The sequence below is a fragment of the Capricornis sumatraensis genome, chromosome 9, assembly GCF_032405125.1.
Source record: "Capricornis sumatraensis isolate serow.1 chromosome 9, serow.2, whole genome shotgun sequence".
Classification (NCBI taxonomy): Eukaryota; Metazoa; Chordata; class Mammalia; order Artiodactyla; family Bovidae; genus Capricornis; species Capricornis sumatraensis.
The window spans coordinates 5023161-5050510 of NC_091077.1; the positions used below are offsets into that span (position 1 = coordinate 5023161).

The 27350-nt window shown below is 40.2% G+C and overlaps 1 pseudogene; it reads right to left on the bottom strand.

Moving 5' to 3' along the window:
- LOC138085564 (zinc finger protein 658-like) overlaps positions 1-27092 on the bottom strand; it is a 43406-nt pseudogene extending 16314 nt beyond the window's left edge.
- Between the last annotated feature and the right edge of the window lie 258 nt (positions 27093-27350).

Below are 27350 nucleotides of genomic sequence, written 5' to 3' on the forward strand. Positions count from 1 at the left end.
TAGATTCCATATATATGTGTTAATATATTATATTTATTTTCTCTTTCCGACTTACTTCACTCTGTATAATAGGCTCATCCAGTTCATTAGAAGTAGCTTATATGTGTCCCCTTTTATGGCTGAGTAATATTCCATTGTATGTACGTACCATAGCTTTTTTATCCATTCATCTGTTGATGGACATCTAGGTCACTTCCATGTCCTGCTGCTGCTGCTGCTAAGTCGCTTCAGTCGTGTCCGACTCTGTGCGACCCCATAGACGGCAGCCCACCAGGCTCCCCCATCCCTGGGATTCTCTAGGCAAGAATACTGGAGTGGGTTGGCATTTCCTTCTCCAATGCATGAAAGTGAAAAGTCAAAGTGAAGTCGCCCAGTTGGACACGACTGAGCAACCCCATGGACTGCAGCCTACCAGGCTCCTCCGTCCATGGGATTTTCCAGGCAAGAGTACTGGAGTGGGGTGCCATTGCCTTCTCCACCTTCCAAGTCCTATTTATTGTAAATAGTACTGCAGTGAAACTTGCGTACATGTGTGTCTTTCAATTATGGTTTCCTCGGGGGATATGCCCAGTGCTGGGATTGCTGGATAATATGGTAGTTATATTATTAGTTGCTCATAATAGTCTTATGATCTTTGTATTTCTTCATAGTCTTAACTTCTCCTCTTTCATTTCTAAATTTATTGGTTTGAGTCTTCTCCCTTTTTTCTTGATGAGTCTGGCTAGTGAGTGGTCTGTTGATTTTGTTTATCTTATCAAAGAACCAGCTTTTACTTTTATTGATCTTTGCTCTTGTTCTATTCATTTCTTCTTCATTTATTTCTGCTCTGATCATTATGATTTTTTTCCTTCTACAAACTTTGGGGTTTTTTTCTTCTTTTTCTAGTTGCTTTAGGCATAAGGGTAGGTTGTTTATTTGATTTTTTTTCTCATTTCTAGAGGTAGGATTGTACTGATATAAGCTTCCCTCTTAGAACCACTTTCGCCACATCCCATAAGTTTTGGGTCATCATGTTTTCGTTGTCATTTGTTTTTACATATTTTTAAATTTCCTTTTTGATGTCTTCAGTGACCTGTTGATTATTTAGAAATGTGTTATTTAGCCACATGTATTTGTGATTATTACAGTTTTTTTCCCCTGTTGTTGATATCTAGTCTCATAGCATGGTGGTCAGAAAAGATGCTTGCTATGATTTCAATATTCTTAATTCAATATTCTGTGGCTTTATATGTGACCCAAGATGTGGTCTATCCTGGAAATTTTTCTGTGTGCAGGTGAGGAAAGGTGTATCCTGCTGTTTGGGGATGGAATATCCTGAAGATATCAATTAGGTGTATCTGACCTAATGTGTGACTTAAGGCCCATGTTTCCTTATTAATTTTCTGTCCAAATGATCTGTCTGGTGGTGTGAGTGGGGTGTTGAAGACCCATACTATTATTGGGTAACTGTTCATTTCCCCTTTTATGGTTGCTGTGGTTCAGTCACGCATTTGTGTCTGACTCTTTGTGACCCCGTGGACTGAAGCATGCCAGGCCTCCCTGTCCTTCACTATCTCCTGCAGCTTGCTAAAACTCATGTCCATTGAATCAGTAATGCCATCCAATCATCTCATCCTCGGTTGTCCCCTTCTCCTCCTGCCTTCAGTCTTTCCCAGCATCAGGGTCTTTTCTAATGAGTTGGCTGTTTGTATCAGGTGGCCAAAGTATTGGAGTTTCAGCTTCAGCATCAGTCCTTCCAATGAATATTCAGGATTGATTTCTTTTAGGACTGACTGGCCTGATTTCCTTGCAGTCTAAGGGACTCTCAAGAGTCTTCTCCAACACCAGAGCTCAAAAGCATCAATACTTTGGTGTTCAGCCTTTTTTATGGTGTAACTCTCACATCCATACATGACTAGTGGAAAAACCAATGCTTTGACTAGATGGACCTTTGACAGTAAAGTAAATGTCTCTGCTTTTTAATATGCTGTCTAGGTTGGTCATAGCTTTTCTTCCAAGGAGCAAGCGTCTTTTAATTTCATGGTTCTAGTTACCATCTGCAATGATTTTGGAGCCCCCCAAAATAAAGTCTGTCACTGTTTCCACTGTTTCTCCATTTATTTGCCATGAAGTGTTGGGACTGGATGCCATGATCTTCGTTATTTGAATGTTGAGTTTTAAGACAGCCTTTTCACTTTCCTTTTCACCTTAATCAAGAGGTTCTTTAGTTCCTCTTCACTTTCTGCCATAAGGGTGGTTTTATTTGCATATGTGAGATTATTGATATTTCTCCCAGCAATCTTGATTCCAGCTTGTGTTTTATCCAGCCCAGCATTTTGTGTGATACACTCTGCATATAAGTTAAATAAGCAGGGTGACAATATACAGCCTTGATGTCCTCCTTTCCCAATTTTCAATCAGCCATTGTTCCATGTCCAGTTCTAACTGTTGCTTCTTGACCTGCATACAGGATTCTCAGGAGACAGGTAAGGTGGTCTGGTATTCCCATCTCTTTAAGAATTTTCCACAGTTTATCGTGATCCACACAGTCAAAGGCTTTAGTTTAGTCAATGAAGCAGAGTGGATGTTTTTCTGGTGTTCTCTTGCTTTTTCTATGATCCAATGGATGCTGGCAATTTGCTCTCTGGTTCCTCTGCTTTTTCTAAGTCCAGCTTGAACATCTAGAAGTTCTTGGTTCACATACTGTTGAAGCCTGGCTGGGAGAATTTTGAGCACTGCTTTATGGTTGTTAGCATTTGCATTATGTATTTAGGTGCTCCTATGCTGGAGGCATACATTTTTATAATTGCTATACCTTCTTCTTGGATTGTTCCTTTGATCATTATGTAGTGTCCTTCCTTATTTCTCATAACAGTTTTTATTTTAAAGTCTATTTTGTCTGATGTGAGTATTGTTGCTCTTGCTTTCTTTTGATTTCCATTTGCATTGTGTATCTTTTTTCACCCCCTGACTTTCAATCTGTATATGTCCTTAGGTCCAAAGTAGGTCCTTTGCAGGCAGTACATACATGGGTCTTGTTTCTGTATTTGTTTAGCCAGTCTGTGTCTTATGGTTGTAGCATTTAATCCATTTGCATTTAAGGTAATTATTGATATGTATGTTCCTATTACCATTAATTGTTTAGGTTTATTTGTGTGTGTGTGTGTGTGTGTGTGTGTGTATTTAACTTATATGCAGAGTACATCATGAGAAACGCTGGGCTGGAGGAAGCACAAGCTGGAATCAAGATTGCCAGGAAAAACATCAATAACCTCAGATATGCAGATGACACCACCCTTATGGCAGAAAGTGAGGAGCCTCACTTTCACTAAAGAGCCTTTTGATGAAAGTGAAAGAGGAGAGTGAAAAAGTTGGCTTAAAGCTCAACATTCAGAAAACGAAGATCATGGCATCTAGTCCCATCACTTCATGGCAAATAGATGGGGGAAAAGTGGACACAGTGGCTGACTTTATTTTTGGGGGCTCCAAAATTACTGCAGATGGTGATTGAAGCCATGAAATTAAAAGATGCTTACTCCTTGGAAGAACAGTTATGACCAACCTAGATAGCATATTAAAAAGCAGAGATACTACTTTGCCAACAAAGGTCCGTCTAGTCAAGGCTATGGTTTTTCCAGTGGTCATGTATGGATGTGAGAGTTGGACTATAAAGAAGGCTGAGTGCAAAGAATTGATGATTTTGAACGGTGGCATTGGAGAAGACTCTTGAGAGTCCCTTGGACTGAAAGGAGATCACACCAGTCAATCCTAAAGGAAATCAGTCCTGGATATTCATTGGAAGGGCTGATGCTGAAGCTGAAACTCCAATACTTTGTCCACCTCATGTGAAGAGCTGACTCATTTGAAAAGACCCTGATGCTGGCAAAGATTGAAGGCAGGAGAAGGAGACAATAGAGGATGAGATGGTTGGATGGCATCACCGACTTGATGGACGTGGGTTTGGGTGGACTCCAGGAGTTGGTGATGGACAAGGAGGCCTGGCGTGCTGCGGTTCATGGGGTTGCAAGGAGTCGGACACGACTGAGCGACTGAACTGAACTGAACTGATGTGGGTCTTTTCTTCTCTTGTGTTTCTTGCTAGAGAAGTTCCTTTAGCATGCGTTGTAAGCCTGGTTTGGTGGTGCTGAATTCCCTTACTTTTGTTTGTCTGTAAAGCTTTTGCTTTTAACATCAAATCTGAATGAGATCCTAGCTGGGTAGAGTAATCTTGGTTGTAGGTTTTTCTCTTTCATCTCTTTAAATATATCCTGCCACTCCCTTCTGGCCTGCAGAGTTTCTGTTGAAAAGTCAGCTGTTAACCTTACAGGGGTTCCTTTGTATGTTATTTTTTGCTTTTCCCTTGCTGCTTTTATTATTTTTTCTTTGTGTTTAATTGTTTTTTAGTTTGATTAATATGTATCTTGCTGTATTTCTCTTTGGGTTTATCCTGTATAGAACTCTCTGGGCTTCCTGGACTTGGGTGGCTATTTCCTTTCCCATGTTAGGGGGGTAATCCCCTCGTTTATTTTCCTCACACTCTTTCTTTTAATCTTCTTCTTCTGGGACCCCTATAATTCAAATATTGGTGCATTTACTATTGTCCCACATGTCTCTGAGAGTGTCCTCAGTTTGTTTATTTTTCATTCTTTTTTCTCTATTTTGTATCTCAGCAAAGGTCCATCTAGTCAAGGCCATGGTTTTTCCACAGAATCAGTGCCTTCCCTGTCAAACTACCAATGGCTTTTTAAAAAGTTATAAGTAATATTTTTTAAATTTGTATGGAGATACAAAAGCTTCAAAGCACAGACCAACTGGGGAAAAATAATCATTTAATTCCAGCAAGTTAAAGAATGTATGTACTGCTTGCAAAGGACCTACTTTGGACCTAAGGACAAAGGAAAGATATAACCATCTGAATGCAGAATTCCAAAGAATAGCAAGAAGAGATAAGAAAGCCTTCTTCAGCGATCAATGCAAAGAAGTTCTCCAAGCCAGGCTTCAGCAATACGTGAACCTTGAACTTCCAGATGTTCAAGCTGGATTTAGAAAAGGCAGAGCAACCAGAGATCAAATTGGCAACATCCGCTGGATCATGGAAAAAGCAAGAGAGTTCCAGAAAAACATCTATTTCTGCTTTATTGACTATGCCAAAGCCTTTGACTGTGTGGATCACAATAAACTGTGGAAAATTCTGAGAGAGATGGGAATACCAGACCACCTGACCTGCCTCTTGAGAAATCTGTATGCAGGTCAGGAAGCAACAGTTAGAACTGGACATGGAACAACAAACTGGTTCCAAATAGGAAAAGGAGTATGTCAAGGCTGTATATTGTCACCCTGCTTATTTAACTTCTATGCAGAGTACATCATGAGAAACGCTGGGCTGGAAGAAGCACAAGCGGGAATCAAGAATGCCGGGAGAAATATCAATAACCTCAGATATGCAGATGACACCACCCTTATGCCGGAAAGTGAAAAGGAACTAAAAAGCCTGTTGATGAAAGTGAAAGAAGAGAGTGAAAAAGTTGGCTTAAAGCTCAACATTCAGAAAACGAAGATCATGGCATCTGGTCCCATCACTTCATGGCAAATAGATGAGGAAACAGTGGAGATAGTGTCAGATTTTATTTTGGGGGGCTCCAAAATCACTGCAGATGGTGACTGCAGCCATGAAATTAAAAGACGCTTACTCCTTGGAAGAAAAGTTATGACCAACCTAGATAGCATATTCAAAAGCAGAGACATTACTTTGCCGACTAAGGTCCGTCTAGTCAAGGCTGTGGTTTTTCCAGTAGTCATGTATGGATGTGAGAGTTGGACTGTGAAGAAAGCTGAGCGCCAAAGAATTGATGCTTTGGAACTGTGGTGTTGGAGAAGACTCTCGAGAGTCCCTTGGACTGCAAGGAGATCCAATCAGTTCATTCGGAAGGAGATCAACTCTGGGATTTCTTTGGAAGAACTGATGCTAAAGCTGAAACTCCAGTACTTTGGCCACTTCATGCAAAGAGTTGACTCATTGGAAAAGACTCTGATGCTGGGAGGGATTGAGGGCAGGAGGAGAAGGGGACGACCGAGGATGAGATGGCTGAATGGCATCACTGACTCGATGGACATGAATCTGAGTGAACTCCGGGAGTTGGTGATGAACAGGGAGGGCTGGCGTGCTGCGATTCATGGGGTCTCAAAGAGTCGGACACGACTGAGCGACTGAACTGAACTGATGGTTACCAAAGGGGACAGTGGGAGTGGTGGAGAGATAAATTGTAATAAACTATAATGAAAAAGAATTGGCAAAAGATTATATATTTCTATACACCTGAAACTAACACAACATTGTAAATCAACTATATTTCAATTTTTAAAATTGAGCTCTTATATATAATAACTAATTCAAAATGGATTAAAGCCCTAAATATAAGACTTTAAGCTAATAAAGTCCCTTAATAAAACATAGGAGGGAAGCTTTATGACTTTGGATTTGGCAATTTTTTTTTTTTTTTTGGATATGACACCAAAAGTATAGGCAACAAAAACAGTAAGAGACAAATGGGTCTACATTAAACTTAAAAAAATGTGCATCAGGGCATACTCAACAGAGTTAGAGACATCCTGGGAAATAGATGGGGAAACAGTGGAAACAGTGTCAGACTTTATTTTGGGGGGCTCCAAAATCACTGCAGATGGTGATTGCAGCCATGAAATTAAAAGACGTTTACTTCTTGGAAGGAAAGTTATGACCAACCTAGATAGCATATTCAAAAGCAGAGACATTACTTTGCTGACTAAGGTCTGTCTAGTCAAGGCTATGGTTTTTCCAGTAGTCATGTATGGATGTGAGAGTTGGACTGTGAAGAAAGCTGAGCGCCGAAGAATTGATCCTTTTGAAGTGTGGTGTTGGAGAAGACTCTTGAGAGTCCCTTGGACTGCAAGGAGATCCAACTAGTCCATCCTAAAGGAGATCAGCCCTGGGATTTCTTTGGAAGGAATGATGCTAAAGCTGAAACTCCAGTACTTTGGCAACGTTATGTGAGGAGTTGACTCATTGGAAAAGACTCTGATGCTGGGAGGGATTAGGGGCAGGAGAAGAAGGGGACGACAGAGGATGAGGTGGCTGGATGGCATCACTGACTTGATGGACGTGGGTTTGGGTGAATTCTGGGAGTTGGTGATGAACAGGGAAGGCTGGCGTGCTGTGATTCATGGGGTCGCAAAGAGTCGGACACGACTGAGCGACTGAAATGAACTGAACTGAACTGATAGAATATTGTAGAACTACAATATTATAGAATTGCAAATTAGAAAATATTTGCAAATCATATGTAATGAGTTAATACCCAGAGTATACAAAGAACTGCTATAACACAACAAAAAGAAACAACCTGATTTTAAAATCAAAGAAGTTAAATAGACATTTCTCTAAAGTTGGTATACAAATGGCCAATAAGCACATTGAAAATGTGCTCATTAGAAAAATGAAAATAAAAATAGTGAGATATTACCTTGCACCCGTTAGGATGTTTACTCTCAAAAAGCATGAAATAAGTGTTTGCAATGGAATAATTTTAGCTCAGAAAAGGAAGGAAATTCTAATATATGCTATGACATGGATGAATCTTGAGGTCATGTTCAGTGGAAGAAGCTGGTCACAAGAGAACAAATGCTACGTGATTCCACTTATATGATCCAAGAGCAGTCTAATTCATACAGGCAAAGTAGAATGGGGATTGCAAGATTGGGGGAGGGAGAAATGGAGAGTTATTAATAAATAGAGTTTTAGTTTTGCAAGATAAAAAGACATGCATGGTGGTGATGGCTGCCCACAATATAAATGTATCTAATACCACTGAAATGTATAGTATAAATGGTTAAGATTGCAAGCTTTATGTTATGTGTATTTTGCCACAGTTTAGAACAATCTAAAAATTAGTAAAGAGGCAAACCGCAGAACTGGAAAAAATATTTGCAAATCACGTAATGGATTAATATTCAGAATATATAAACAACACCTAAAACTCTACAAAAAAAAGCAACCAAGTTAAAAATGGGCAAGGGATTTGAATAGACATTTCTCCAGAGAAATGGCCAATCAACATCACTAATAATTAGGGAAATGTAAGTCCAAACACAAGACATGGCTACACATACATTAGAATGACTATTATAAAAATTCAGAAAATGTTTTTGAGGTTGTGGAGAAATCAGATTCCTGTACATTGCTGCTGTTTAGAATATAAAATGGTACACCTGCTGTGGAAAACAGTATTGCATTTCCTCAAAACATTAAATATAGGATTACCATATGATTCAGCAATTGTAGTTCTGGGTATATACACCAAAGAATTAACAGCGGGACTCAAACAGATATTTTCACGTAAATGTGTATAACAGCATTATTTATATTAGCTAAAAGGTAGAAACAACCCAAATGCCCATTGACAGATGAATGGACAAAAAAACGTAGTGTGTACATCTGGTGGGATATTATTTACTCTTAGAAATTAAATTCTGGTACATATTATGACATGGAAGAGCCTTGAAAACATTACACTAAATGAAATAAGTCAGATACAAAATGAAAAATACTGTCTCATTCCACTTATATATGGTGACAGTTCATAGAGACAGAAAGTGGAATAGTGGGTTCCAGGGACTAGGGGGAGGGCTGTTGTTTAATGGGTTATAATAACAATGAGTTATTGTTTAGTGGGTAAAGAGTTTCAGTTTGGGAAGATGCAAATCTGGGCAATGAGTAATGGTGATGGTTGTACATCCATGTAAATTGAACATAATGCCACTGAACTAACTGTACACTTAAAGATGGTCTAAATGCTAATTTGTATGTCATGTGTATTTACCCAATAAAAAAAACAAAAAAATATTTTAAAACAAAACAGTAAGTAGAAACTTTAGTCTTGGAGAATGTAATCTAGACATTATAAAAGTTTGACCACCTAAAACCATTCTTTTTACTAGTCAAACATTTATTCGTTGATTAGTAAATTCAAGAATTCAAGTTTTCCCTCCATCTCGAAAACTTCACATTTCACAGTCGGTTTGTGTACAGATAAATATATTCTTGTATAGTTTCTATAATACTTGATCTTACGTATAAAACATGTTTTGATACTTCAGTTCTAGCTGAGAATTTTATTTTTAATTCTGAAACTCATACATTTCCTCAGAAAAATTTACCTGAAGCAAACTCAGTATTTGTTAAAAATGTCATTTATCAATATATATCAAAATATATAAGATTTTACTCTAACCTTAATTATTTGATGTTTAAAGTTTACTCTGTGGAAAAAATTGTGTATCTTTCCCTGAGATTTCTGATTTTTATTTAAGTCTTGTCATTCAGGTTACTGACAGATGTTTGATTCATCCTCATGTAAAGTATCTAATATTCAATGATAGGTTGAATTCTAAAAATGAACTCAACAGAGTAAAACCAGAATTCAACAGAGTAAAAACTTAATTTTTGCTTTAAAAGCAAACAAGAAACAATTGGTGAAGATAAGCTAGTGGAGAATTGTTTCATCCAGTTATTGACTCTAGCTTCTTTCACCTTGTACTCGATCATATTTAATATGTGGGACCTACTAAGTCTGCCATGGAAATCTCTCAGTTCCAGCATAACACAGGACAAGAAGAATGTAAGGTGACTTATTAAGACCATTTATTACTTAAATGTAATGGCATCATCATTACATTACATCTAGTCAAACCATGGGTTTTCCAGTGGTCATGTATGGATTTGAGAGTTGGACTATAAAGAAAACTGAGCACCGAAGAATTGATGCTTTTGAACTGTGGTGTTGGAGAAGACTCTTGAGAGTCCCTTGGACTGCAAGGAGATCCAACCAGTCAATCCTAAAGGAAGTCAGTCCTGAATATTCATTGGAAGGACTGATGTTGAAGCTGAAACTCCAATACTTTGGCCACCTGATGCGAAGAGCTGACTCATTGGAAAAGACCCTGATGCTGGGAAAGATTGAAGGCAGGAGAAGAAGGGGACAACAGAGGATGAGATGGTCGAATGGCATCACTGACTCGATGGACATGAGTTTGAGCAAGCTCCAGGAGTTGGTGATGGAAAGGGAAGCCTGGCATGCTGCAGTCCATGGGTCACAAAGAGTTGGACATGACTGAGCAACTGAACTGAACTGAATAGCATTGTACTCTATGACCAGCCCCACCCAGATGAAGGAACAATTGGGAAACTAAGACAAACTATGTGCCCAGTGGAAAAGGAATCAGTTAAGGAAAATAATTTGCTTGCCTATGTGACATGAGCTTTTCTACTGTGTATTATCTAATAAAGTATAGACTGCTGTTGCTGTTAGTTCCTAAGTCGTGTCCAACTCTTTGCAACCCCAAGAACTAGAGCCCACTAGGCTCCTGTCTATGGGATTTCCTAGTCAAGAATACTGGAAGGGTTGCCATTTCCTTCCCCGGGGATCATCTCAACCTAGGGATTGAACCTGAGTATCCTGCTTGGCAGGCAGATTCTTTATCACTGAGCCATCTGGGAAGCCCCATAGCACATTAACACTTTTAAATTCACTTCAGTTCAGTTCAGTCATTCAGTTGTGTCCAACTCTTTGCGACCCCATGAATCGCAGCATGCCAGGCCTCCCTGTCTATCACCAACTCCCAGAGCCTACACAAACTCATGTCCATTGAGTTGGTGATGCCATCCAGCCATCTCATTCTCTGTAGTCCCCTTCCCCTCCTGCCCCAAATCCTTCCCAGCATCAGGGTCTCTCCCAACAAGTAACTCTTCGCATAAGGTGTCCAAAGTACTGGAGTTTCAGCTTCAATATCAGTCCCTCCAATGAACACCCAGGACTGATCTCCTTTAGAATGGACTGGTTGGATCTCCTTGCAGTCAAAGGGACTCTCAAGAGTCTTCTCCAACACCACAGTTCAAAAGCATCAATTCTTCAGTGCTCAGCTTTCTTCACAGTCCAACTCTCACATCCATACATGACCACTGGGAAAAAAACATAGCCTTGACTAGATGGATCTTTGTTGGCAAAGTAATGTCTCTGCTTTTTAATATGCTATCTGCTGCTGCTGCTAGGTCGCTTCAGTCGCGTCCGACTCTGTGCAACCCCATAGACGGCAGCCCACCGGGCTCCCCCATCCCTGGGATTCTCCAGGCAAGAACACTGGAGTGGTTTTTCCTTTTCTTCTCCAATGCAGGAAAGTGAAAAATGAAAGTGAAGCCGCTCAGTCGAGTACGACTCTTAGTGACCCCATGAACTGCAGCCCACCAGGCTCCTCCATCCATGGAATCTTCCAGGCAATATGCTATCTAGGTTGGTCATAACTTTCCTTCCAAGGAGTAAGTGTCTTTTAATTTCATGGCTGCAATCACCATCTGCAGTGATTTTGGAACCCTAAAAAATAAAGTCTGACACTGTTTTTACTGTTTCCCCATCTATTTGCCATGAAGTGATGGGGCCGGATGCCATAATCTTAATTTTCTGAATGGTGAGCTTTAAGCCAACTTTTTCACTCTCCTCTTTCACTTTCATCAACAGGCTTTTTAGTTCCTCTTCACTTTCTGCCATAAGCATGGTGTCATCTGCATATCTGAGGTTATTGATATTTCTCCTGGCAATCTTGATTCCAGCTTGTGCTTCCAGCCCAGCGTTTCTCATGATGTACTCTGCATAGAAGTTGAATAAGCAGGGTGACAATATACAGCCTTGATGTACTCCTTTTCCTATTTGGAACCAGTCTGTTGTTCCATGTCCTGTTCTAACTGTTGCTTCCAGACCTGCATACAGGTTTCTCAGAGGTAGGTCAGGTGGTCTGCTTTCCCATCTCTTTAAGAGTTTTCCACAGTTTATTGTGATCCACATAGTCAAAGGCTTTGGCATAGTCAATAAAGCAGAAATAGATGTTTTTCTGGAACTCTCTTGCTTTTTCCATGATCCAGCAGATGTTGCCAATTTGATCTCTGGTTGCTCTGTCTTTTCTAAAACCATCTTGAACATCTGGAAGATCATGGCTGACGTATCGATGAAGCCTGGCTTGGAGAATTTTGAGCATTACTTTACTAGCATGTGAGATGAGTGCAATTGTGCAGTAGTTTGAGCATTCTTTGGCATTACCTTTCTTTGGGATTGGAATGAAAACTGACCTTTTCCAGTCCTGTGGCCACTGCTGAGTTTTCCACATTTTCTGGCATATTGAGTGCAGCACTTTCACAGCATCATCTTTCAGGATTTGAAATAGCTCCACTGGAATTCCATCACCTCCACTAGCTTAGTTCGTAGTGATGCTTTCTAAGGCCCACTTAGATGGATGGCTCTAGATGAGTGATCACACCATCGTGATTATCTTGGTCATGATCTTTTTTGTATAGTTCTTCTGTGTATTCTTGCCACCTCTTCTTAATATCTTCTGCTTCTGTTAGGTCCATACCATTTCTGTCCTTTATCAAGCCCATCTTTGCATGAAATGTTCCCTTGGTGTCTCTAATTTTCTTGAAGAGATCTCTAGTCTTTCCCATTCTGTTCTTTTCCTCTATTTCTTTGCATTGATCACTGAGGAAGGTTTTCTTATCTCTTCTTGCTATTCTTTGGAACTCTGCATTCAGATGCTTATATGTTTCCTTTTCTCCTTTGCTTTTCACTTCTCTTCTTTTCACAGCTATTTGTAAGGCCTCCCCAGGCAGCCATTTTGCTTTTTTGCATTTCTTTTCCACAGGGATGGTCTTAATCCCTGTCCTGTACAATGTCACGAACCTCATTCCATAGTTCATCAGGCACTCTGTCTATCAGATCTAGGCCCTTAAATCTATTTCTCACTTCCACTGTATAATCATAAAGGATTTGATTTAGGTCATACCTGAATGGTCTAGGAAACTTAGGTCTTTTCCCTGCTTTCTTCAATTTAAGTCTGAATTTGGCAATGAGTTCATGATCTGAGCCACAGTCAGTTCCTGGTCTTGTTTTTGCTGACTCTATAGAGCTTCTCCATCTTTGGCTGGAAAGAATATAATCAATCTGATTTTGGTGTTGGCCATCTGGTGATGTCCATGTGTAGAGTCTTCTCTTGTGTTGTTGGAAGAGGGTGTTTGCTATGACCAGTGCATTATCTTGGCAAAACTCTATTAGCCTTTGCCCTGCTTCATTCCATACTCCAAGGCCAAATTTATCTGTTACTCCAGGTGTTTCTTGACTTCCTACTTTTGCATTCCAGTCCCCTATAATGAAAAGGACATCTTTTTTGGGTGTTAGTTCTAAAAGATCTTGTATTCATAGAACCGTTCAAGTTCAGCTTCTTCAGTGTTACTGGTTGGGGTATAGGCTGCATTACTGTGATAATGAATGGTTTCCCTTGGAAATGAACAGAGATCATTCTGTCATTTTTGAGATTGCATCCAAATACTGCATTTTGGACTATTGTTGACTATGATGGCTACTCCATTCCTTCTAAGGGATTCCTGCCCACAGTAGTAGATATAATGGTCATCTGAGTTAAATTCACCCATTCCAGTCCATCTTAGTTCGCCAATTCCTAGAACGTTAACGTTCACTCTTGCTGTCTCGTTTGACCACTTCCAATTTGCCTTGATTCATGGACCTAACATTCTAGGTTCCTATGCAATAATGCTCTTTACAGCATCAGACCTTGCTTCTATCACCAGTCACATCCACAACTGGGTATTGTTTTTGCTTTGGCTCCATCCCTCATTCTTTCTGGAGTTATTTCTCCACTGATCTCCAGTAGCATTTTGGGCACTCACCGACCTGGGGAGTTCCTCTTTCAGTATCCTATCATTTTGCCTTTTCATACTGTTCATGTGGTTCTCAAGGCAAGAATACTGAAGTGGTTTGCCATTCCCTTCTCCAGTGGACCACATTCTGTCAGACCTCTCCACCATCACCCATCTGTCTTGCTGGCCCCACACAGCATGGCTTAGTTTCATTGAGTTAGACAAGGCTGTGGTCCATGTGATCAGATTGGCTAGTTTTCTGTGATTATGGATTCAGTGTGTCTGCCCTCTAACGCCGTCTCATAACACCTACCGTCTTACTTGTGTTTCTCTTACCTTGGTCGTGGGGTCTTCACAGCTGTTCCAGCAAAGTGCAGCTACTGCTCCTTACCTTGGACAAGGTGTATCTCCTCACAGACACCCCTCCTTTTTTTAAAAAAAATAATTAATTGTTTGGAGGCTAATTACATTACAATATTGCATTGGTTTTGCCATACATTCACATGAATCTGCCATGGGTGTACATGTTTTCCCCATCCTGAACCCCCCTCCCACATCCCTCTCCATCCCATCCCTCTGGGTCATCCCAGTGCAGCAGCCCTGAGTCCCTGTATCATGCATTGAACCTGGACTGGCAATCCATTTCACATATGATAATATACATGTTTCAATGCCATTCTTCCGAACCATCCCACCCTGCTGTCTCACTTACAGGGTTATCGTGCAGTTCAGCTCAGTTGCTCAGTCATGTCCGACTCTTTGCGACCCCATGAATCACAGCATGCCAGGCCTCCCTGTCCATCACCAAATCCCGGAGTTCACTCAGACTCATGTCCGTTGAGTTGGTGATGCCATCCAGCCATCTCATCCTCTGTCATCCCCTTTTCCTCCTGCCCCCAATCCTTCCCAGCATCAGGGTCTTTTCCAATGAGTCAACTCTTCGCACAAGGTGGCCAAAGTACTGGAGTTTCAGCTTTAGCATCATTCCTTCCAAAGAACTCCCAGGGCTGATCTCCTTCAGAATGGGCTGGTTGGATCTCCTTGCAGTCCGAGGGACTCTCAAGAGTCTTCTCCAACACCACAGTTCAAAAGCATCAATTCTTCAGCGCTCAGCTTTCTTCACAGTCCAACTCTCACATCCATACATGACCACATGAAAAACCATAGCCTTGACTAGACAGACCTTAGTCAGCAAAGTAATGTCTCTGCTTTTGAATATACTATCTAGGTTGGTCATAACTTTTCTTCCAAGGAGTAAGCATCTTTTAATTTCATGGCTGCAGTCAGCATCTGCAGTGATTTTGGAGCCCCCCAAAATAAAGTCTGACACTGTTTCTATATTCCATATATATGCGTTAGTGTACTGTATTGGTGTTTTTCTCCCTGGCTTACTTCACTGTGTATAATAGGCTCCAGTTTCATCCACCTCATTAGAACTGATTCAAATGTATTCTTTTTAATGGCTGAGTAATATTCCACTGTGTATATGTACCACTGGTTTCTTATCCATTTGTCTGCTGATGGACATCGAGGTTGCTTCCAAGTCCTGACTATTATAAACAATGCTGTGATGAACATTGGGTTACACGTGTCTCTTTCAATTCTGTTTTCCTCAGTGTGTATGCCCAGCAGTGGGATTGCTGGGTCATATGATGGCTGCCCCTTTTGACCTTGAACATGGAGGTCCTCTCAGCCTTCCTGTGCCTGCGCAGCTGCCCCTCCTTGGACATGAGGTTGCTCCTCTTGGCTGCTGCCCCTGACCTCGGACATGGGGTAGGTGGCTCAGATGGTAAAGCATCTGCCTACAGTGCAGGAGACCTGGGTTTGATCCCTGTGTTGGGAAGAGCCCCTGGAGAAGGAAATGGCAGCCCACTCCAGTGTTCTTGCCTCAAAAATCCTGTGGACACAGGAGCCTAGTAGGCTACAGTCCATGGGGTCACAAAGAGTTGGACACAACTGAGCGACTTCACTTCACTTTTAAATTCAGACACTTGTTTTTCTCTCTGGTGTGCATTCTGGTGTGATGTACTCTTTTTTTTTCCCAGACAAATTCTTTACTGTGAAATAGATTTCATTTTCTATGTTTTCCTTAACATGATACAACATAGCATATTTATGGGAAACTGCCTTTGAATCCAAGATATTTTTGCTCTATTTTACTGTTTTATAAGCTGGTTCACTATCCTACAGGCAGGCTTTGTGAGACCAGATATATCTACTTAAAATTTTACCAGATAGTCTCAACTTTAAGATGAGGGGAATTGACCTAAATCTCATCTAAATTCTTCCTGCTCTGTGAAAATTTTCCTAGTAATGGTATTCAAAACTAACATTTTTCTCCTTTATTTTTTACCAGAGTCTTTATTGTAATTAACACACATTTAAAATTTTTTTATTTTACTTTATTTTACTTTATAATACTGTATTGGTTTTGCCATACATCAACCTATAATTGGGTTAATTACATGAACATATATTTTCCTTCAGCAATTTATCAAATTTGGGTAGCTCATACCCCCAATTTGTAGCATTAGCTTTATACAACACATATTTGATAAATCTGTGAAGTGTTCATTCATTCTGGGTATGAATGCACTATGTAAAAATAAAATTAAAATTAAACATATCTTTAAAGAAGAATTTAACATTCAAGTGATTTAAAGTTTTTCAAAAATATTTGTTGTTTTGTTGTTGTTTGGTCATTAAGTCATGTCTGATTCTTTTTCGACAACCACGTCTTATAGCCTGAGAGGTTTCTCTGTCCATAGGATTCCCAAGCAAGAATACTGGAATGGGTTGCCATTTCCTTCTCAATGGTGTGATGTACTCTTAAGAGCTGCCTTATGCTTTCAATTTTTCACCATTGAGGATAATTTTTGCCATGGGTTTGTCATATATAGCTTTTATTATGTTGGGGTATGTTCCTTCTATTCCTGCTTTCTGGGTTTTTTTTTTTTTTTATAAAATTGAAAGCATTTCCCCTAAAGTCAGGAACAAGAAAAGGGTTCCCACTCTCACCACTACTATTCAACATAATTTTGGAAGTTTTGGCCACAGCAGTCAGAGCAGACAAAGAAATAAAAGGAATCCAGATTGGAAAAGAAGAAGCAAAACTCTCACTGTTTGCAGATGACATGATCCTCTACATAGAAAACCCTAAAGACTCCACCAGAAGATTACTAGAGCTAATCAATGAATATAGTAAAGTTGCAGGATATGAAATTAACACACAGAAATCCCTTGCATTCCTATACACTTACAATGAGAAAACAGAAAGAGAAATTAAGGAAACAAGCCCATTCACCATTGCAACAAAAATAATAAAATACTTAGGAATATATCTACCTAAAGAAACAAAAGACCTATATATAGAAAACTATAAAACACTGGTGAAAGAAATCGAAGAGGACACAAATAGATGGAGAAATATACCATGTTCATGCATTGGAAGAATCAGTATAGTGAAAATGAGTATACTACCGAAAGCAATGTATGGATTCAATGCAATCCCTATCAAGATACCAATGGTATTTTTCAGAGAACTTGAACAAATAAATTCGCAATTTGTATGGAAGTACAAAAAACCTCGATAGCCAAAGCAATCTTGAGAAAGAAGAATGGAACTGGAGGAATCAACCTGCCTGACTGCAGGCTCTACTACAAAGCCACAGTCATCAAGACAGTATGGTACTGGCACAAAGACAGAAATATAGACCAATGAAACAAAATAGAAAGCCCAGAGATAAATCCATGCACCTATGGACACCTTATCTTTGACAAAGGAGGCAAGAATATACAATGGAGAAAAGACAATCTCTTTCACAAGTGGTGCTGGGAAAACTGATCAACCACTTGTAAAAGAATGAAACTAGAACACTTTCTAACACCATACACAAAAATAAACTCAAAATGGATTAAAGATCTAAATGTAAGACCAGAAACTATAAAACTCCTAGAGGAGAACATAGGCAAAACACTCTCCGACATAAATCACAGCAGGATCCTCTATGACCCATCTCCCAGAATGTTGGAAATAAAAGCAAAAAATAAACAAATGGGACCTAATTAAACTTAAACTCTTTTGCACAACAAAGGAAACTATAAGCAAGGTGAAAAGACAGCCTTCAGAATGGGAGAAAAAAACAGCAAATGAAGCAATGGGAGAAGAATTAATCTCAAAAATATATAAGCAACTCCTGCAGCTCAATTCCAGAAAAATAAATGACCCAATCAAAAAATGGGCCAAAGAACTAAACAGACATTTCTCCAAAGAAGACATACAGATGGCTAACAAACACATGGAAAGATGGTCAACATCATTCATTATCAGAGAAATGCAAATCAAAACCACAACGAGGTTCCATTTCATTCCTGTCAGAATGGCTGCTATCCAAAAGTTTACAAGCAATAAATGCTGGAGGGGGTGTGGAGAAAAAGGAACCCTCTTACACTGTTGGTGGGAATGCAAACTAGTACAGCCACTATGGAGAACAGTGTGGAGATTCCTTAAAAAAAAACACACACAAAAAAAACTGGAAATAGAACTGCCATAAGACACAGCAATCCCACTACTGGGCATACACACCGAGGAAACCAGAATTGAAAGAGACCCATGTACCCCAATGTTCATTGCCGAACTGTTTATAATAGCCAGGACATGGAACAACCTAGATGTCCATCAGCAGACGAATGGATAAGAAAGCAGTGGTACATATACACAATGGAGTATTACTCAGCCATTAAAAAGAATACATTTGAATCAGTTCTTTGAATGTTCTTTGAATGAACATTCTTTGAATGTTCTCTGATTACATTTGAATCAGTTCTTTGAATGAGGTGGATGAAACTGGAGCCTATTATACAGAGTGAAGTAAGCCAGAAAGAAAAACACCAATACAGTATACTAACGCATATATATGGAATTTAGAAAGATGGTGATGATAAGCCTATTTGCGAGACAGCAAAAGAGACACAGGTGTATAGAACAGTCTTTGGGACTCTGTGGGAGAGGGTGAGGGTAGGATGGTTTGGGAGAATGACATTGAAACATGTATATTATCATATGTGAAATGAATCACCAGTCTAGGTTCGATGCATGAGACAGGGTGCTCGGAGCTGGTGCACTGGGATGACCCAGAGGGATGGGATGGGGAGGGATGTGGGAGGGGGGTTCAGGATGGGGAACACATGGACACTCGTGGCGGATACATGTCAATGTATGGCAAAACCACTACAATATTGTAAAGTAATTAGCCTCCAATTAAAATAAATAAATAAATATATATATATATATATATATATTTTTAAAAAGAGCTGCCTTATGGACAAAGGTTTTTCCACATTTATAACATTCATAGGGTTTCTCCTCTGTATGAATTCTCAGTACTTCAGAAGCTGAATTTTGGGCAAAAGCTTTCCCACACTTATTACACTCATAGGGTTTCTCTTCTGTGTGAATTCTCTGGTGTGCACTAAAGTGTGACTTCTTGGAGAAAGTCTTCCCACACTCACTACATTTGTAGGATTTTACACCTGTGTGAATTCTCTGATGTAATCTGAGGGTTGAATTATGTGCAAAAGTTTTCCTCCATATATTACATTAATAAGATTTCTCCCCATGTGAATACTCTGATGTGCACTAACATGACTTCTGAGATAAAGTTTTGCCACATTCATTACATTCGTAAGATTTCTCCTCTGTATGAGTCCTCAGATGTACTCTGAGGTGGATGTCTTGGAGAAAGTTTTTCCAAATATATTACATTCATACAGTTAACTACATTTTGTGAATTCTCTGATGTACCCTGAGGGCTTAATTATCTGCAAAGTTTTCCCACATTCCTCACATTTATAAGGTTTCTTTCCTGTATGAGTTTTCTGATGTGCACAGAGGTGTGTCCTCTGGGAGAAAGTTTTCCCACATTCATGACATTCATAAGGCTTTCTCCTTTGTGAATTCCTTCATGTCCACTGAGGTATGATTTCTGAGAGAAGGTTTCTCACATTCACAACATTCATAGAGCTTCTCATCTGTGTGAATCCTCTGATGCGTACTGAGGTGTGTCTTGTGTGCAAAAGTTTTCTGAAATTCATTACATTTGTAGAGTTTCACCCCACTGTGAATTTTCTGAAGTGCTCTTATCAGGGGAAGCACACTGACTGAAGGGCTTCTGTGGTGGCTCAGATGGTAAAGAATCTGCCTGCAATGCAGGAGACCCGGGTTTGATCCCTGGATTGGGAAGATCCCCTGGAGGAGAGTATGGCTACCCACTCCAATATTCCTGAATGGAGAATTCCATGGACAGAGTAGCCTGATGGGCTAAAATCCACCGGGTTATATAGAGTTGGACATGACCGAAGTGCCTTAGCACAGCAAAGCACAGCACTGACTGAAACCACCCACTCTGGCCAGACACCATAGTAACCATTTGTGTGAGTTATTTTATGACAGGAGGTCCTAGTAAGGAATATGGAATTAACAAGCCACCACCAACCAGAAAAATTTGGGAAAGGTCAAAAGGAGATGCCACGTGTCCTGCCACCTCCCAGAATCCTTCTCATTGGCATCCATCTTGGGCTGCACAATGCATGCGCCACCAGGAAGGACTCTGAATCAGAGTGATTGGCCAAAGAAAGCCCAGAAACTAATCTCATCACCATAAAACCTGAGACTGTGAGCCACGTGCAGAGAAGTTCTCCTCAGTTCCTTACCCTCCTGCTCTCTGCCTGGCCACTTCTTTCCAATAAAGTCTCTTGCTTTGTCAGCATGTGTGTCTCCTCAGACAATTCATTTCTGAGTGTTAGAAAAGTGCCCATCCTTGGCCCCTGGAAGGGGGTCTCCCCTCCTGCAACACTCTGAAGTTTGAATTATGGGCAAAAGTTTTCTTATAGTCACTACATTCATATGGTTTCTCACCTGTGTGAATTCTCTGATGTGCTCTGAGGGTTGAATTATCAGCAAAAGTTTTACCACATTCATTACATTTATAGAGATTGACACCCATATGTGTTCTGGAATAATGAATAGGATGTGAATTTGAACAAAAGGATTTCCCACACTTCTCACATTCAGAAGGTTTCTCACCTGAGTGGGTCCTCTGATGTTGAATGAGGTGTGCTTTCTGATAAAGGATTTCCCACATTCAATAAGTTCAAATGACTTCTCTCCTATGGCACATTGCTGATGTACATTGAGGGATGAGTTTTGATGGGAGGATTTCTCATATTTATCATACTAGTAAAATTCCTCTTCTTTGTGAGTTCTCTGATGTATTGTAGGGTCTAATTTCTGGTAGAAGGCATTTGTAAATCCATTATAAACACAGAATTTATCTTTAGTTTGTGTCTTCTGATGTACTGTATGGGCTGAGCTCTGGCTCAAGTTCTTCACACTTAGTGCTTTCAAAAGCACCTTGTTCTATAGCAGTTCTCTGAGGGTGAGTGAGGGGTAAATTCCTACTGAAGTTATTCCCGTTTTCATTACATTCATAGTGTGTCATGGCCATGTGATCTTCATTGGATTCCACAATGGAGGTTTTGTCATAGGATTTGCCACATTCATTAAGATCAGAACATTTCTCCTTTGTGCCAGTTCTCATGAAGTTAAAAAGAGTTGCTGTACCAGTCCTCTGTGACAACCTAGAGGGGTGGGATGGAAAGGTATGTGGGAAGGGGATTCAAGAGGGATGTGGCATACGTATATAGCTAATGCTAATTCATGTTGATGTACGGTAAAAACCATCACATTATTGTAAAGTAATTACCCTCTGGTTTTTAAAAGAGTTGCTTTATCACAGTTTTCCCTAAATTCATTATCCTTACAGGATTCCTCTCCTGTTAGCAACCTCTTAGCTGTAACACAGACAATCTTATTATGTAAAGCTTTTCCATATTCATTACATTCAAAAGATTGCTTCAGGGTTTGAAATTTATGATAATCTTTCACATATCTGAGAGCTTTCACATTTTTATCATATTTGTAAGAGCTCTCCCATATGAGTTTTCTCATGCTGAATATCCAGCTGCAAATTTTCACATACATTTATGTTGTCCTTCTGTCATAAATAGTTCCTATTACCAATAATTCAGAAACAATTGGAAAATTCATATTACATGTGTCACTTTTTGTTGTTGTTGTTCAGTTGCTTAGCCATGTCCCACTCTTTGAGACCCCATGAACTGCAGCACACCAGACTTCCCTGTCCTTCACTATCCCACAGAGTTTGCTCAAACTCAAGTCCTTTGAGTCAATGATGCCATCCAACCCTCTCATCCTCTGTTATCCCCTTCTCTTGCCCTCAATCTTCACCAGCATCTGTGTTTTCCAAAGAGTTGGCTCTTCGCATCAGGTGGCCAAAGTATTGGAGCTTGTTTTAGCACCAGTCCTTCCAGTGAATGTTCAGGGTTGATTTCCTTTAGGATTGACTGGTTTGATCTCCTTGCAGTTCAAGGGACTCTCAAGAGTCTTCTCCAGCACCACAATTCAAAGGCACTCATTCTTCAGCATTCAGCCTTCTTAATTGTCCAACTCTCACATCCACACATGACTACTGGAAAAATCATAGCTTGGACTATACAGACCTTTGTCAGCAAAATGATGTCTCTGATTTTTAATACACTGTCGAGGTTTGTCATAGCTTTTCTTCCATGGAGCAAGCATATTTTAATTTCATGGCTGCAGTCACTATCTGTAGTGATTTGGAGCCCAAGAAAATTAAATCTATCACTGATTTCCATCTTTTCCCATCTATTTGCCATAAAGTGATGAAACTGTATGCCATGATCTTAGTTTTCTGAATGTTGAGTTTTAAGCCAGCTTTTCCACTCTCCTCTTTCATATTCATCAAGAGGGTCTTTAGTTGCTCTTGGATTTCTGCCATTAGGGTGGTATTATCTACCAACCTAGATAGTATATTGAAAAGCAGAGATATTACTTTGCCAACAAAGGTCCGTCTACTCAAGGCTATGGTTTTTCCAGTGGTCATGTATGGATGTGAGAGTTGGACTGTGAAGAAAGCTGAGGACCAAAGAATTTATGCTTTTGAACTGTGGTGTTGGAGAAGACTCTTGAGAGTCCCTTGGACTGCAAGGAGATCCAACCAGTCCATTCTACAGGAGACCAGTCCTGGGTGTTCATTGGAAAGACTGATGCTAAAGCTGAAACTCCAATACTTTGCCCACTTCATGCAAAGAGTTGACTCATTGGAAAAGACCCTGATGCTGGGAGGGATTGAGGGCAGGAGGAGAAGGGAATGATAGAGGATGAGATGGCTGGATGGCATCACCGACTCGATGGACATGAGTTTGAGTGAACTCCGGGAGTTGGTGATGGACAGGGAGGCCTGGCGTGCTGTGATTCATGGGGTCGCAAGGAGTTGGAGACGACTGAGTGACTGAACTGAACTGAACGGAACTGATCTGCCTATTTACATACTTTGGCCACCTGATGCAAAGAGCTGATTCATTAGAAAATACCTTGATGCTGGCAAAGATTGAAGTCAGGAGGAGAAGGGGATGGCAGAGGATGAGATGATTGGATGGCATCACTGACTCAATGGACGTGAATTTGAGCAAGCTCTTGGAGATGGTGGAGGACAGGGAAGCCTGACATGCTGCCATCCATGGGGTTGCAAAGAGTTGGACATGACTGAGCGACTGAAAAATAAAACCTTAATACCTGAGGTTATTGATATTTCTCCTGGCAATCTTGATTCCAGCTTCTGTTTCACCCAGCCTGACATTTCACATGATATATTCTGCATATAAGTTAAATAAGCGGGGTGATAATTATACAGCCTTGATGTATTCCTTTCCAAATTTTGAAGCAGTCCATTGTTCCATGTACGGTTCTGACTATTGCTTTTTGACCTGCATGCAGGTTTCTCAGGAGGCAGGCAAGGTGATCTGGTATTCTCATCTCTTTAAAAGTTTTCCACAGTTTGTTTTGATCCACACAGTCAAAGGCTTCAGTGTAGTCAATGAAGCAGAAATATATGTTTTTCTGGAATTCCTTTGATTTTTTTTATGATCCAGTGGATGTTAGTAATTTGATCTTTGGTTCCTCTGCCTTTTCTAAACCCAGCTGTACATCTGGAAGTTCTTGGTTTACATACTGTTGAAGCCTAGCTTGAAGGATTTTGAGCATTACCTTGCTAGTATGGAAATGAGCACAATTGTACGGTAGTTTCAACATTATTTGCCATTGCCCTTCTTTGGACTTGGAATGAAACTGACCTTTTCCAGTCCTGTGGCCACTGCTGAGTTTTCCAAATTTGCTGGCATGTTGAGTGCAGCACTTTCATAGCATTATCTTTTAGGGTTTGAAATAGCTCAGCTGAAATTCCATCACCTTCATTAGAATTGTTGGTTGTAATGCTTCCTAAGGCCCACCTGACTTCACACTCCAGGATGTCTGGCTGTAAGTGAGTGATCACATCATTGTGGTTATCTGGGTCATTAAAATCTTTTTTGTGTAGTTTCTTTGTGTATTCTTGATACCTGTTTTTAATATCTGCTTCTGTTAGATATTGCTTCTTTAATACTGTTTCTGTCCTTTATTGTGCCCACATTTGCATGAAATGTTCCCTTGGTATCTCTAATTTTCTTGAAGAGATTTCTAGTCTTTCCTATTCTATTGTTTTCCTCTGTTTCTTTGCATTGTACACTTAAGAAGGCATTCTTATCTCTCCTTGCTATTCTTTGGAACTCTGCATTCAAATGCATATATCTTTTCTTTTCTCCTTCGCCTTTAGCTTCTCTTCTTTTCTCAGCTATTTGTAAGGCTTCATCAGACAACCATTTTGCCTTTTTTTTCACTGGGGATGGTCTTGATCCCTGCCTCCTGTACAATGTCACAAACCTCCGTCCATAGTTCTTCAGGCATTCTGTCTATCAGGTCTAATCCCTTGAATCTATTTGTCACTTCCACTGTATAATCATAAGGGATTTGATTTAGGTCATACCTGAATGGTCTAGTGGTTTTCCCTACTTTCTTCAATTTAAGTCAGAATTTGGCAATAAGGAGCCTATGATCTGAGCCACAGTCAGCGCCAGGGCTTGTTTTTGCTGACTGTATAGAGCCTCTCCATCTTTGGCTGCAAAGAATACAATCAGTCTGATTTTGGTATTGACCATCTGGTGATGTGTGTGTGCAGAGTCATCTCTTGTGTTGTTGGAAGACGGTGTTTGGTATGATCAGCGCATTCATTGGCAAAACTGTTAGCCTTTGCTCTGCTTCATTTTGCAATCCAAGGCCAGACTTGCCTGTTACTCCAAGTATATCTTGACTTTCTACTTTTGCCTTCCAGTCCCCTATGATGGGAGGGCTTCCTGGGTGGCTTAGAGGTTAAAGCATCTGCCTGCAGTGTGGGAGACCCGGGTTCGATCCCTGGATCTGGAAGATCCCCTGGAGAAGGAAATGGCAACCTGCTCCAGTATTCTTGCCTAGAGAATCCCATGGATGGAGAAGCCTGATAGTCTACAGTCCATGGGGTCACAAAGAGTCAGACACAACTGAGCGGCTTCACTTTACTTCACTTCCCCTATGATGAGAAGGACATCTTTTTTTTTTTCTTTTGGTGTTATTTCTAGAAGGTCTTGTAGGTCTTCATAGAACCATTCAACCTCAACTTCTTCAGCATTAGTGGTTGGGGCATAGACTTGGATTACTGTGATATTGAATGGTTTGCCTTGGAAACAAACCGAGATCATACTGTTGTTTCTGAGATTGCACCCAAGTACTGCATTATGGACTCTTGTTAACTATGAGGGCTATTCCATTTCTTTAAGGGATTCTTGGCCACAGTAATAGATACAATTATCTACTAATATCTATATAATTATCTACTACTGTGGGTAAGAATCCCTTAAAGAAATGGTCATCTGAATTAAATTCACCCATTCCTGTCTTATTTTAGTTCACTGATTCCTAAAGTGTTGATGTTCACTCTTGCCATCTCCTGTTTGACCACTTTCAATTTGCCTTGATTCATGGACATATCATTTCAGGTTCCTATGCAATATTCTTCTTTACAGCATTGGACTTTACTTTCACCACTAGACACATCTGGGCATCATTTCTGCTTTGGCTCAGCCTCTTCATTCCTTCTGGAGCTATTTCTCTGCTCTTCTCTAGTAGCATAACCTACTGACCTGGGGAGGTTCATATTTCAGTGTCATATCTTTTTGCCTTTTCATACAGTTCATGGCATTCTCAAGGCAAGAATGCTAAAGCGGTTTTCCATTCTCTTCTCCAGTGAACCACATTTTGTTAGAACTCTCCACCATGACCCGTCTGTCTTGGGTGGCCCTACACAGGATGGCTCATAGCCTTACACAAGCCTGTGATCCATGTGATCATTTGGGTTAGTTTTCTGTAAATGTGGTTTTCATTCTGTCTGCCCTCTGATTGATGAGGATAAGAGGCTTGTGCAAGCTTCCAGATGGGAGGGACTGGCTGTGGGGAAAACTGGGTCTTACTCTGGAGGGCAGAACCATGCTCAGGAAATCTTTAATCCAATTAAAGCTTTTAGCTGCTAGTTGCAATTTTAGTGTTCTTGCAGAAGAAGATGAGTGCACATCCTTCTACTCCACCATCTTGCTGGTAGTATGGAGCTCCCTAAAACCATTTTTAACATTGGTTGAAACTTCTAGATGTATGTTCTGTTTGATTCTCTGTAAATATTATTGCGATCATGCCTGAAAAACAAATTCTCTCACATTAACTGTGTTGATGAACTTGTACTCACAGTGTAAGAACGTGGGACTTACCCAAGGTCAACAAATTCATCAAGACAGCCTGCTGTGCCTGCCCCGCTGGCCCTTTCACTATGTGTTGTCACTGTCACTTCTGCTTCTTCAGTTGGTTATTGGAGTGTTCTTGTTCTCATAACCTGCTTCAGCTTTTCTGTTGTTATTTTCATTCTTTTTCAATTGGTTCTCATAACTGTTATCCTTATTTCCTTCACGATTTTGACATGAGATTTGTTTTCATTTGGCTATAGTAAGGCAAGTTTTGTCTCTGAGATCTTTTTGTGTGTGTGATTTGCAGTTTTGGCTTCTTTTTTTCTTGGTTACTGTTTGACTGGGTTACTCCCTGTGTCATTATTTGAATTTTAGTATGATCAATAATACTGAGAAAGGTACAAACTAATCTGATATTAAGACCTCCATAACAATGTATGGCAAAAACCAATACAGTATTGTAAATTAAAATAAAGTAAAAAAAAAAAAAAAAGACCTCCATAAGAGCAATTCAAAATGCATTTTAAGTTGCCACTTTGTTCTACTGAGTGGCGGTCTCTGATGCACTGATATATGTGTGCGGGAGTTCTGCCATTGGAGCACTTACTTTTCCAGGCAGTTTGGTTGCATCTGCAGCCATCATGTGTGTTGTTTCACCAGGAACCAGAAAACTTTGCTAAGGCAGATTAGGAAGAGGAACTAAGGCATGAAGGTCAGCTGGGATGCATGAAGCACTCAGCTTCAGTTGGCCACTTCACCATGTCAGTTTTCTGCCTGATTGACACAGAGACTTGAGTAAGTTGTATTTCATGAATTTCCATTCCAACAGATGTTTGGTATGTTTACTACTGCACATGCTGCGTTATTAACTCTGTTCCTGACAGGATAGAGCTTCCAT